Below are 10,525 nucleotides of genomic sequence, written 5' to 3' on the forward strand. Positions count from 1 at the left end.
GAAAAGGAGGAGAAACGATGTGGGAAATAGGCCATGACATTTGTTACGGTGCCATAATTGTTAGATGAACAGTAGGAGTAAGGGAAATATAGAAGATAATTATTTAGACCTAGTGGGAAGATCTGTTATTTTCTAAAAGGTATTTCTAGACTGGACAGCCCAACAGCGTTTGGCATTTTATAAAACCTCTAGCTTGGTGAAACAGTTTTTATGATGGTGTCAGGACAATAAAGATAACAGTGTCTAGTAGAATGGAGAAAACATCCTCCCCAAAACAGAAATGGTGGAACAGTAAACTGGGTGCCTTGTATAAATATACAGGGATGAACGCAAAGAAAAAAGACACTAAAAATTGTGAAAAGAAACCACCACAGGAAAAATCCGTCTCTCGCTTAGCAAGAAAATGAGGCGAGAAACACAGAACACATGGGACCAAATGGGGCCACCTCTCATCAAAGCTCAAAAATCTGGCTTTGGGTGGACTGTTTTGCCCCTGAGCCTGCTGGGTTGCCAAGGAATAGCTGCAGTGGTGCTCTAGTGGTAGAGACAAATGGGGTTCCTATACACCTCATCCGTTGGTTGTCACCTACTACAGCACAGAGCTGTCTAGTGGCTACACCCGCAGCCCTTCATTCTGTTGCAAAGAAAGGCACGACAAGAGTTCAAGGGCATAGAGACTTCCCAGCACACACCCTGCTCCCAGCACAGTACCACTATTCTGCTTGTATTCTGGTCTGGTATATAAACAGAGGATAGGGCAGCAAGTGTGACTTAATATAGTGGTTGACTAGTTTCTAAAATGTTTGGGAGGTTTCCTACTCTAGGAGGTACCGGCTTTCATTCTTTTCCACAGCAAAACTGAGCAAAACGGAAGGATGTGTAATCTGATTTCATGAGGTCTTGCCCAAGAAAAGCAAGTATGTCTTAGACCACTTCACCTTTTTACATTGTAGAGACAGTCTCCCTTTGTACAGCTTATAGCCGGTCTAGAGTATCTTCTATCCTGAGATACAGGACTGAAGGGGATAGGCCTGGGAAATACTTCAGTAACCGCAACACATTTTCAGTGTGTATATTTTCCTCACATAATTTAGGGATATTAAAGAAGGTACTAACAGTGATTCCCCCAAGAGACAGTGACCCCCTCATAATTTGGCCCCCACACTTTAAAATCCAACAGTTTCACCAAGTACAAAAATCTCTTGGGTCTTCTGTTAAAACTTGTAAGCTACTGTCTGTAGAAACCATTGATTATATCTATCCTGTGACTACTATGTAAAACTTACAAACAAGTTAACTTTGTTATACAATGTAAACAAACACTATAAGCTGTTAAGTGTCTTTCACTTCATTCAACTGCTGCTAGGACAGACCCCCACCCTCTGTGATTAAAGGGCCGGGAGTCTCAAATGAATTAGCACACACTCTGAAAGTGGTGGAGACAGTAAATTAAAATATGGTTAAGGGATGGAATGTATGCTGATGAATGCTTGATATACATGGATGGTTAGGGAGGTGCCAGCCTAGAAAAGGAGTATCCATTGGCCGAAGAATGTGTCAAGTGGATGACCAGAAACCCCCGGAGGGTAAACTGGGACCCACCCCATCACCAGGAAGGATGAGAAACACAAACTTTGGACAGTGTGGAGCCACCAGGAATGTGCCACTTTGGACAGGAATGTGTGCCATCTGCTGATTGAGTCAACAACAGCAGGATGAAACAGTTCCCATAGACTAACATAGGAATTAATTCCTATAAGAAGGGACTCTAAAGACTGATGACTTTGAGTCTCTGGTTCTGCTGCCAGCCTCCAGGAGCATCAGGTGCACCTGACACAGACTCGGCTCCATCCTCATAACCAAGATACCTGGCCAGTAACTTGGCATGAGCAACTTCTAGGCTGGTAACTATAACACCTATACAGAACTTGAATGAATGATTGTGTGAATGAATCTCTCTCTCTCTCTCTCTATATATATATGTATGTATGTATGTATAAGAAATAAGTAGTCAAACAATGTTGTTTACTTTTATCTTTTGCTTTATCAGTATATTTACAATAAATGTGGCATCTTTGCCTTATCCCTCTTAATAAGATCCTGCTGGTTTTTATTCTATTGGAATAACATTTATGCGCTTGAACTGTTTTAAACATTTTGCTCAATTTTACATAAGGTGGTTACATCTTTACAAAAGGAAATATGATTGTATGTATAATGTACACGTACAATGTAGCATGTGCAATATAAAGTGATGATCCCTGGCCAATGCAATGTTATAACAAATATATACACGTGGGACTCAGTTATGGCTCTAAGAGTGGGACGGGGGAGCTGCATTGCCTGAGTGGTGGAGGTACAGAACATCACACCATGAAAATGTTACATTTCTTCTGGGAGGATTAGACCCTCAATAGCTGAACACATCTTTATGAAACTTGCGGCCACCGTCGATACCACCTCTGGCCTTGCAGCCAAGCAAGTCAGTATGTACAGCTTTCCTCTGGGTGTCTTCTTAGGGAAACGACCCAGACTATCTACACCTACATGCTGAAATGGAACCTCAATTATGGGGAGTGGCTGGAGAGGGGCCTTGACCTGGTCCTATTGCACCTGGGAGCCATACAAACTCTTCCTCAAAGTCTAACTTCTTCATTACGCCTATAGTGCAGAGGAGAACCTCCTGACAATCATTCCATCACATTGTTTTTAAGCTGTGCTATGTGGAAGAATCTTTTCATCTACTTAAGAGCCATTTGAGGTTATCCATCATCTATGACTTTAGGTCTTGCTGTGGGAAAGCCAGCCACAGGTAGATAAAAAGGGAGGAAAACACCACCAATACATCCCCACTTAAGCTCACCTTTATCATCCCACTAGCAGGCTTTCATCATAGAAATAGATGACCCGATGACTTCTGCACGGAACACAAGATCTTTCCACACAAAGCGCCTGAGTGTCCGCATCACTTCTAGGGCTTTGTGAGACCTGCCTTCCGGTCCCGATCAGCGTGGTTCCATTACAGCCACCCTGCCAGGGCTGCCCCAAGCTGGAACAATGGGTGCTGGGGGTGTGAAGTTTTAAGTAATAAGAGCCACGATGGTCTCATCGTATACTGGGTTTGCAGTTTTGTTCATTTGCTTTCAGTACCCAGCAACATCTTCCCCTGGGATTTCACCCTGGTGTGGAATACAGATGCCCAACACCGCTGGAAAATCATGGGAGAGTGGGGAGCATAGCCATGACAGTCTGGGGGCTCTGCTAAGTCTGCTTTCTCTGCTTTGCAGCGTGTCTTTCAAAAAACTTGAAGCAAAAATCTCAAATTTCTTATAAAAGTGCAGGAAAACTTGGGAGACTCTAACCAAATTAATGTGCACAAAAATGTTTTCATGGTTTCTTCGTGTGATTTTTCTTTTTTAATTTCAGTGAAAATAGTTTTCTTGTTGAATTAAAACACATTTCTCTGCAATGATGGAAACTCCAGCACAACAGTCTGCGCTAGGGCTTGAGATCCAGAAAATGAAACGTGACCACAGGAAGGGAAGAGAACTAAACAAACCAGAAGAATTCCCCTGCCCAAGCAAAGGGGAAGGCAAATGTTAAAAGAGAAGGAACCAGCAAAAGTGGTGAACACTGAATTTCAATTTTTAAAAAAGTATTTGAATTCTTTCATCCCAGGGACACACTTGGTAAAAAAATACCTAATGTGACTTCTCTGCATAACCTCCTTCTGACCACATTGGAAATCATAGTCATCCATGTGGGTACCTCTCTAGCATGTTTTATTATCCTAATTGCTCATCCTGTTTTATGATTTAGTCTCAATTTTTCACTACTGTCAGCTACTTGGAGTGATCAACAGGACATGATATTCACACCTTTCAACTACATCTATTCCTCAGCTCCGGTATGAATATTAAGATCGGGAAATAACAATTAGTTAAGGTTTCATTTTCTCAGAGCACACTCTCTCCTATAGTTTCACAGAAGGAAGAGACCGACGGTTTGTGCTGTCTACATTTTAAATGTGCCGTCTAAATTGAAGGAAATGGTTAAAGTTGAGATTTGCCAATATTTTTGAGGGACCTAAACCTTTCCTCCAGAGACCCCCCTGTCCCTAATCACCCCTAAGACTCCCACGGCCTATCCAACGCCCCCATTCCCCATCCCCCGACTGCCTCGCCCCCCCAGAGCCTCTGAACCATCCAAACCCCCCACTCCCTGTCCCCTGACCGTCCCCCCGAGACCCTCTGCCCCTTATCCAACCCCTCGGCCCCGGCCCGGCACCTTTAACACACCGCTCGGAGCAGCATGTCGAAGCCAGACACGCCGATGCGCTGAAGCGCGCAGTCCCGCTCCCCAGAGCGCTGCTTTACTGTGTTATATCCGAATTCCTGTTATAACGGGTCGCCTTATAGCGGGGTAGAGGTGTACTTCCCCTCCACCCCTAAAGTACTCTGACTTCTACATATGTAGTGTGTTTCTATTATGATCAGGGTTGCTATTCATTCATCTGTCCTCATGAGAACTATTTCTAGTATTTCAAGGTTTGAGAAGCTTCCTAGAGACTTTTAAAAAAAATAGGAACATACTAAATGACTTGCGAGCTTATGTGTGGAAGAGATATTTTCATTTAATTTATTGAGATCAATTCAATGAAAATTATATTTTTTCCCTTTGTATTTCAACCATTCCCTATTCCATTTCAGCTCCGGATGCTGCAACTACGGAGGTTAAAACAGAAGGATGCAGTGGAATCCCTCCTCTCTGCTGATTCTTCCCACAGTGACTTCTAACACTCCAGAACGCTTGACGTGTCATGCGATACATTCACTCTGTCCTCATCATATAGCGGAGCTTGAGACGTTTCCTAGAGACATTTATAAAATATGTGAACTGAGCATAAGACTTGTAAGATGATGAGGTGTAGAAAGGTATTTTCATTTCATGTATTGACGTTAATAAAGGGAAACATTTATTTTTCCCTTTGTGTTTCAACCAACTCTCATTTCATTCCAGCTGAGGATGCAGTGACTTACAGAGCTTAAAACAGTTGGAGGAAATTGTATCGTGCAGTGGATTCCCTCCTCTCTACTGATTTTTCCCACAGTGATTTCTAAGGCTCCAAAATGCTTGACCTTGTATTATGCAATACACTCACTCCACAAGAACAGGTTTCAGAGTAGCAGCCGTGTTAGTCTGTATCCGCAAAAAGAACAGGAGTACTTGTGGCACCTTAGAGCCTAACAAATTTATTAGAGCATTCTTAGGCTCTAAGGTGCCACAAGTACTGCTGTTCTTTTCACTCCATAATGAAATCCTAATTGTCCATATTACAATTTATGTGATAATACTCTGTTGATTTACTCAAAGTTTAAATTGCAAAATGAAGGATATCGATGCAAAAAAGTTACAAGAAAATTAAGAAAGGGTTAAACCTTAAACATTGTTGACATAATGTGTTTGCTATATATTTCTGTGGTTCAACTCTTCTCTGATCAAAATGTCATGTCTGAACTGTAACAGGCAGCTTAAGCACAGTATAACAGCATAACAAATATGAACTGGAAAAACTTTGCAAGAAAAAAGATGTGCATAATTTTCCTCTAATGTCAGAACGAAGGGAGAGATTTCAGGTGGCCCCAAGGGGTTTTCAAGCCTCGAGTGTCTCTGAAGGGGAACGGCAAGGTGGCAATCTGGGAAATCTTCCTGCTGCTTTTGCAAAAATCTCTCTGAAACGACCTGAGGTGAGAGTTCCATTCAGATATTCCAACACAGACTCACCAGCAAGTTGGGCATGTGGAGACATGTTTGGTTGCAGTGATGGAAAATGGGACGCTCTGACCAGGAGGTAAGGACCATAGGCGTGCGCAGCACATTGCATTAGGGTGTGCACCCAGGGAATGTTTTTTTTTTTTTTTTTTTTAAAGGCGAACATCATAAACAGCTGGGTGTGGGAGGGGGTGCTGTGTGCGGGAAGGGGCTCAGGGCAAGGGATTGGGGGGCAGAAGAGGGGGTGTGGGATGTATGAGGGGGCTCAGGGAAGGGCGTTGAGGTGGAAGAGGGGGCGGAGGGCGGCAGGGGGCTCAGGGCAGGGGGCTGGGTTCAGGAGGGGTGCAGTGTGCAGGAAGGGGCTCAGGGCAAGGGACTGGGACAGAGGAGGGTGTGGGATGTATGAGGGGGCTCAGGGCAGCGGATTGGGGTGCAGGGTGTGGCAGGGGGCTTAGGACAGGGAGTTGGGGTGCAGGAGAGGTGCAGCAGGGGGCTCAGGACAGGGAGTTGGGGTGCAGCAGAGGTGCGGCAGGGGGCTCAGGACAGGGAGTTGGGGTGCAGGAGGGGCAGGGTGCAGGCAGGGGGTTCAGGGCAGGGAATTGGGATGCAGCAGGGGTACAGGGTGCAGGCAGGGGGTTCAGGGCAGGGGGTTGGGGTGAGAGGTACAGGCAGGGGGCTCAGGACAGGGGGTTGGGGTGAGAGGTGCAGACAGGGGGCTCAGGGCAGGGGGTTGGGATGCAGGAGGGGTACAGGGTGCAGGAAGGGGGTTCAGGGCAGGGGGTTGGGGTGAGAGGTGCAGGCAGGGGGCTCATGACAGGGAGTTGGGGTGCAGGAGGGACAGGGTGCAGGCAGGGGGTTCAGGGCAGGGGGTTGGGGTGAGAGGTGCAGGGAGGGGGCTCAGGACAGGGGGTTGGGAGCTCAGGACAGGGGGTTGGGGTGAGAGGTGCAGGCAGGGGGCTCAGGGCAGTGGATTGGGGTGCAGGGTGTGGCAGGGGGCTTAGGACAGGGAGTTGGGGTGCAGGAGAGTGCGGCAGGGGGCTCAGGACAGGGAGTTGGGGTGCAGAAGGGGTACAGGCAGGGGGCTCGGGTGCAGGAGGGGTACAGGGTGCAGGCAGGGGGCTCACGGCAGGGGGTTGGGGATAGGAAAGGGCTCAGGGCAGGGGGTTGCGGGGCAAGGTGCAGGCAGGGAGTTGTGGGGCAGGGGTTGGGGGGCAAGGTGCAGGAAGGGGGCTCAGGACAGGGGGTTGGGAGCTCAGGGCAGGGGGTTGGGGTGAGAGGTGCAGGCAGGGGGCTCAGGGCAGGGAGTTGGGATGCAGGAGGGGTACAGGGTGCAGGCAGGGGGTTCAAGGCAGGGGGTTGGGGTGAGAGGTGCAGGCAGGGGGCTCATGGCAGAGGGTTGGGGGCAGGAGGGGGCTCAGGGCAGGTGGTTGGGGGGCAAGGTGCAGGCAGGGGGCTCAGGACAGGGGGTTTGGAGCTCAGGGCAGGGGGTTGGGGTGAGAGGTGCAGGCAGGGGGCTCAGGGCAGGGAGTTGGGATGCAGGAGGGGTACAGGATGCAGGCAGGGCGTTCAGGGCAGGGGGTTGGGGTGAGAGGTGCAGGCAGGGGGCTCAGGGCAGTGGATTGGGGTGCAGGGTGTGGCAGGGGGCTTAGGACAGGGAGTTGGGGTACAGGAGAGTGCAGCAGGGGGCTCAGGACAAGGAGTTGGGGTGCAGGAGAGTGCGCCTGGGGGCTCAGGACAGGGAGTTGGGATGCAGGAGAGTGCGCCTGGGGGCTCAGGACAGGGAGTTGGGATGCAGGAGAGTGCGCCTGGGGGCTCAGGACAGGGAGTTGGGGTGCAGAAGGGGTACAGGCAGGGGGCTCGGGTGCAGGAGGGGTACAGGGTGCAGGCAGGGGGCTCACGGCACGGGGTTGGGGATAGGAAGGGGCTCAGGGCAGGGGGTTGCGGGGCAAGGTGCAGGCAGGGAGTTGTGGGGCAGGGGTTGGGGGGCAAGGTGCAGGAAGGGGGCTCAGGACAGGGGGTTGGGAGCTCAGGGCAGGGGGTTGGGGTGAGAGGTGCAGGCAGGGGGCTCAGGGCAGGGAGTTGGGATGCAGGAGGGGTACAGGGTGCAGGCAGGGGGTTCAGGGCAGGGGGTTGGGGTGAGAGGTGCAGGCAGGGGGTTCAGGGCAGGGGGTTGGGGTGAGAGGTGCAGGCAGGGGGCTCAGGAGAGGGAGTTGGGGTGCAGGAGGGTAGGCTGTTTGCAGGCAGGCCCGGGGCTGGGGATCTGGGCTCCCCCGCCCTGGCAGGCAGGCTCGAGGGCCGGGCAGAGGGGGCCGGGCCGGGCAGAGGCAGCCAGGGTGGATCGCAGGGCGCCGGGCTGCTCCCAGGGCTGGACTCAAGCCCGAGGGTGCCGGGCCGGAGTCCCCGAACAGCGCCGGGGAGCGGAGCTCGCAGCCGGGCTGCGGGAGGGGGCCTGTGGGCCGGGCTCGCCCCCTGCCCCGGGCCTGCTGGGCTCAGGGGCGGCCTGACCCCCCGGGTGGTGCCCGGGCCCCTGGCCAGCGCGGGGAGCCGCAGGCGGGTTTGGGGCGCTGGAGGGGGGCAGCTGCCTTGGGGCGGGGAGCTGGGGCAGCACCCGCGCGGGCCACCTTAAGCGGCTGTGTTGGTGCTGCCGGGTGGGAGGCTGCCAGGGAGCACATGGGGCTGTTAAAGCAGCCAGCCCAGCCCTGGGGAGGGGGAGCCCGGCTCAACGGGGTGCAGGCCGGGGGCTCAGGGCAGGGAGAGGGGGTGCAGGAGAGGTTCAGGCTTACCCGCAGCGGCGCGCTCCCCGCCTGCCAGGGCCCCATGCCGGGCCGCTCCCCGCAGCCCCGGGGGAGGGGCGGGGCAGCACAGGGCTCTGCACGCTGCCCTTGCCACGCCTCCAGGTACCTCCCCTGAAGCTCCCATTGGCCGCAGTTCCCCGTTCCCGGCCAATGGGAGCTTCGGGAGGCGGTGCCTAGAGCAACCCCTTAGCCCCAGAGACATGCTGCCCTGCTGGCTGCTTCGGAAAGCAGCGCGGGGCCTGCGGCACCACGGGGGGCAAATCCCGCGGGCCGGATGCAAAGCCCCGAGGGGCCAGATCCGGATCCGGCCCATGGGCATTAGGGTGTGTGCCCGGGCCCGCCCCGTGCGCACGCCCATGGGAAGGACCTATAGTTTCCCAGGATGAAAGTGAAGAGAGACCAATTTCTTTCTTCAGAGACAAGCAGTTCAGCCTCAGTGCTAGCAGGAGAATCCATGTGGAATTATGGGGTTTTCAAATCTAGGACAAACTCACAAAGAAGTTTAGAAAGTTAAATACCAACATTTTTAGAAGTACTAATCAAAATCAAGTAATATTTTATACAGGATTTAAAATGAGATGCAGTGGAATTTTAAAAGCTGTTACTATTTAGTCTATCTGTGCACTGTGACAATAGTTTCAGATCATTTTACGCCATTTGTAACAGGATATTTATGTCAGTCATTTATTTATTGTTCCTATTTATGTAATTATCATAGATATTTGTTTCTGATCAATAAATTATTTTATATAATATGGCAACCCATAGCAATAATGATTTGAATTAAATACCTATTGAACCAAAAAGAAAAAAGGAGAAGAGAAAAGCCCTGTAATCGTTCAGCCTTAAAACCCCAATTCCAGAGAGTACTTATGCACGTGACTAACTTAAAGTATGTGAGCCATCCCACTGCTGTTAGTGCTCCAATCAGGAACATGCTTAAATACATTGATGAATCAGTGTCCCAGTTCACAATAATTCCATATTAAGAACAATAGTTACTGAATGATAATTAACCTTTTCATTCAAACAGACCCCACACCACACCTGAACTCTGCCACCTTTTCCTATTCTACTTTTTACCAGGTTTCAGAGTAGCAGCCGTGTTAGTCTGTATCCGCAAAAAGAACAGGAGTACTTGTGGCACCTTAGAGACTAACAAATTTTTACCAGGTTATTTTTCCCCAGAAAACCTTGGCCATTTGGATGTTTGGTGTAGTAGACGGTTGTATTGGAAGAGGCTAGATTGGTGCCCTTTCCCCCACTAAGCAAGAGTGCATGCATCCCTTAATACATATCAATTGTTAGTTTGTAATTAGCCTGTCCATACCCCATCCATCAGGTTTATCTGCATTCACATACCCTCTCCCCCCACCCAAATCAAATCAGGTTTGTATGTATCCAACACCTACGCACAATACACTTACTAGCACTGCCCCCACTATTAAGTTTGTGCTCGCATGCACTCTTATCAGGTTTGTGCCCCCACCGCCTGATCCCATTACCTTTGTGTGCACCAGATCCAATTCATTCTTGGGCATACACCACAAACAAAATTACATGTGAATAATGAGAGCAGGAAGAGGCCATTTTGTATCAGGATTATCAAAGGATTATTTGTCACCTCTAAAATGCAGCTCCCCATTTGGTGGAATACATCAATCAGTTACTACTGGAATGGGGATGGGAGAGGTGCAGCAGGGGTGGAGTCGGGCCAGAGCTGGGGGTAGAGGGGGCTTGAGCACCCACCAGCGCCACTAGAGTCTGCGCCTCTGGGGGCTACCCCTTTTGCCCTCCCCCTACCGGCCTAAAATCAAGCTTGTGTGCTCATGGACTGCATGTTCCACCAACAGCCAGTTTTATGAGCACAGTGCGTCAAAATTTCAGTTGTAATGTGAATAATGACTAAAAGTTACCCTAAACCCAATAATTTAAAACTATTTGAAAAACAAAACAAA

The 10,525-nt window shown here is 50.1% G+C and overlaps 1 long non-coding RNA gene across 1 annotated transcript; it reads right to left on the reverse strand.

Annotated features, from left to right (window-relative positions):
- Positions 1-4,622: 4,622 nt before the first annotated feature.
- LOC128838297 (uncharacterized) lies at positions 4,623-8,768 on the reverse strand. Its single transcript, XR_008445151.1, has 2 exons — positions 8,556-8,768; positions 4,623-4,870 (listed from the first exon to the last, which is right to left on the reverse strand). It is a non-coding gene; the product is annotated as an uncharacterized LOC128838297 (long non-coding RNA).
- Between the last annotated feature and the right edge of the window lie 1,757 nt (positions 8,769-10,525).

Source organism: Malaclemys terrapin, chromosome 5 (assembly GCF_027887155.1).
Source record: "Malaclemys terrapin pileata isolate rMalTer1 chromosome 5, rMalTer1.hap1, whole genome shotgun sequence".
NCBI lineage: Eukaryota > Metazoa > Chordata > Testudines > Emydidae > Malaclemys > Malaclemys terrapin.